This window comes from Triticum aestivum, chromosome 2A (assembly GCF_018294505.1).
Source record: "Triticum aestivum cultivar Chinese Spring chromosome 2A, IWGSC CS RefSeq v2.1, whole genome shotgun sequence".
Taxonomy (NCBI): Eukaryota; Viridiplantae; Streptophyta; class Magnoliopsida; order Poales; family Poaceae; genus Triticum; species Triticum aestivum.
In genome coordinates this window covers 478394823-478398480 of record NC_057797.1, presented here as the reverse complement: position 1 = coordinate 478398480, position 3658 = coordinate 478394823, and positions in this window count along the sequence as shown.

Genomic DNA, 3658 nt, shown 5'->3' with positions numbered 1-3658 from the left:
AGTGCTTAAGGTCGGCTTCAATGAAACAACCCACCATGTACTCCTACATGGCCTCTCATCGATACCTTTACCAAATCGTGTTCACCACACCACTCTCATTACCGACATAATCATTTCACTCTAGCCCATCACCCAGATGAACCAGACCTGACACGACTCTAAGCATAGCAGGCATAGCAAGGTAGGAACAACACATACATGTGGCTCAATCAACTCCTACACATGCTAGTGGGTTTCATCTAGTTACTGTGGCAATGACAGGTCATGCAGAGGAAATGGGTTCAACTACCGTAGCACACAGCAGTTTGAAACGTGTTGTCTTAATGCAGTAAAAGAGAGCAGGAGCGAGAACATGGGATTGTATCGATATGATCAAATGGTTGGTTGCTTGCCTGATGGTTCGATGCACTGATACGGTTCTTCGTTAGGGTAATCACGGTACTCCTCGGAAGCAGAACCTGTCGCAAAGGACACCGATACACAACCATCACCAAACAAGGTGCAACAATATGATGCATGCATGAAACATGGCAATATGAGTGTGTTGGGCTGATGCAACTAAAACCAGAAGGGTTTGAACAAATTTGAATCAAAGATTCAAATTTCAAACTCAAACATGGCCTTTTAAAGTGCTTTTCCTTGTTCTGCTTAAAACACCAATGTAATTTGTTTGATCATGCATGAAAGTAGTACAGATGGATAGATTGGATTTTTCTGATCATTTTTCATATATAATTTGTCCAATTTGGAGTTACAGAATAAAAGTTATGAATTTTTGAAGTTTAAATAATATTCTGGAATTTCCTGATTTAAATTAATTCCAGAAATATATATATTGCGCCAGCATGACGTCAGCATGACGTCAGTGGTCAACTGTGGCTGGCTGGGGTCAAACCTGACAGTGGGTCCCGCATGTCAGGGTGATTATTTTAATTAAAGTTTAATTAAAACTAATCCTATTTAGTTAACAGGGCTGGGCCCCACATGTCATAGACCTAGGGGGTCAACCGGGGCCCACCCGTGGTCACAGACAGAGTCAAACACACCGGCGTCTAGCCGCCGGCGAGCCCGAGACGGCGGCGAAAGTGCTTTTTGCCATTCCGGCAACCAAATGGACGGCGGAAGGCATCTACGTGTTGCTGAGGTTGAGCCGCGACTATTGGTGGTGGTGGTTGGGCTCGGGGTGGCCGGAGTTGGCGCCGGCGACGACTTTGGCGGCCGCCGGAGTTCGGGTGCGGTCGGAATCGGCGTTGCAGGGCGTTAGGGGAGGCATTGGTGCGCGCTACGTGCTCCTGGTGAGGTGTGGAGCACGATGGTGTGCTCGGCTTCGAGCTACAACAGCTCCAACCACGGCGGCGACGAGGCACGGCGGCGGCGAGCTTCGGAGCTCAAGGAGGCAGCAGCTACAAGAGGCTAGGGACGACGGGGCAAGGGGGAAACGACTCGGGGGCTCACCGCGGTTGCAGTGGGCGTCGAAGCGGGCTCGGAGACGCGCTGGAGACGGCGAATTCGACGGCGATGATGGTCGGAGCCCGAAGAGGGGAACGGCGATGTGGCGGCGATGCAGGGCTTCCGGGGAGCTGTGGGTCGGTGGAGAGGGAAGAGGGGGTCGAGGCGGAGCTCCTGAGCTAGTCGGGGGAGCGAGGGGTGGCCGGAGACGGCTGCTGTGGCGAACGGCGGCGAGGGTGGTGTTCGGCCGTGTGAGAGAGAGAGCGAGGGAGAGGAGGGAAGAGCCGGGGGAGAGTGAGAGGGAGCAGGGGGGATCGGGACGGCCTGCGGGAGTCGTCCACGCGGCCAGGAGCTCGTCGGCAAGCAGGAGGTGGCCGCGCGGCCGTGCGCGTGCGAGCACGCAGCAGCTTCGGGGCGAGGGGAGGAAGACGACGGAGGGCTGCAGTGGTGGGCTGGGCCGCCTGCTAGCTGGGCCGGCCAGCTGGCTGGGCTGCACAGGGAGGAGCCCAGGTAAGCTTCTCCCTTTTATTTATTTTCTGTTTTCTAATTTCTGACATTTGTTTTGATTTAAATAATATATTAAATCATTTATTTAACTTATGCCAATTTTTGCAGGAGCTATATATATTATTCCAGAGCTCCTTTATATTTGGCATAATATTTGGACATATATTAATATATATAATTAATATATTTCCAATGCAAATATTTATGCATTAATTCCAAATGCCCAAAATAAATACCTATGAGCTCTTAAAAATATTGGTTTGATTTTTATCTCTGTCCAATATTTTCAGAGAGCATCATGAGCATTTTCTTGGACCCTTTTGGAGAAATTTTTATTTGGGTCATTTTCAAAAATGATTCTGAGGGTTTCACAAATCCCCATTTCAAATTAAATGGAAATTTAAACATGATGCACACACTCTGATGCATGACTAGCTAGGGTGTGACAACTCACCCCCACTCAAAAGAATCTCGTCCCGAGATTTGGGTTCCTCCGGGAAGAAGGCGGGGTACTCAAGTCGAAGACGATCCTCCCTTTCCCAAGTTTCTTCATCCTCAGAATGGTGCGACCATTGAACTTTGAGAAACTTGATATTATGACGTCGGGTGGTACGTTCAGCTTGATCGAGGATACGAACGGGGTACTCTCGATATGTAAGATTATCTTGGAGATCAAGCGTTTCGTGGTCCACTTCACGGATAGGATCCGAGAAGCAACGCCTGAGTTGAGAAACGTGGAAGACATCGTGGACCCTGGAGAGGTGCGGAGGTAGTTCCAACTGGTAGGCAACTTCTCCTCGTTTGGCAAGAATGCGAAAAGGTCCAATGTAACGAGGAGCCAATTTTCCTTTGATACCGAAACGATGGGTTCCCTTCAGAGGGGTGACCCGAAGATAAGCCTTCTCGTCAACCTCGAAAGTCATAGCCTTATGTTTACGGTCATATTGACTCTTTTGACGAGATTGGGCTGTTTTCAACTTTTCACGAACGATGCGAACTTGTTCTTCTGCTTCCTGAATCATGTCCGGGCCAAAGAATTGTCTTTCCCCGGTCTCTGACCAGTTAAGGGGTGTTCGACACCGTCGTCCATAGAGAACTTCAAAAGGGGCTTTACCCAAGCTAGATTGATAGCTGTTGTTGTAAGCGAATTCGGCAAATGGAAGGCATTTCTCCTAGTCCATTCCGAAAGAGATAACAGAGGCTCGAAGCATGTCTTCTAGAATTTGGTTGACGCGTTCCACTTGACCACTCGACTGAGGGTGGAAAGCGGTGCTAAAGGAGAGACGAGTCCCCATAGCATTTTGGAAACTTTCCCAAAATCGAGAGGTGAAAAGACTTCCTCGATCCGAGTTAATTTCCAAAGGAACACCATGGAGGGACACTATTCGGGAGATGTATAAGTCTGCCAGCTGGCTAGCGGTTATACTCTCACGAACAGGTAAGAAATGAGCTACTTTGGAAAGACGATCGACCACGACGAAAATAGCATTATTCCCTCTCTTGGTCCTGGGAAAACCGGTAATGAAATCCATACCAATTTTATCCCATTTCCATTCAGGAATAGCTAAGGGTTGAAGGGTGCCAGCAGGCCGTTGATGCTCTGCTTTTACACGACGACAGACGTCGCAATTAGCAATAAACTGAGCAATTTCTCTCTTCATCCTAGTCCACCAGAACCTCTGGCGTAGGTCCTGATACATCT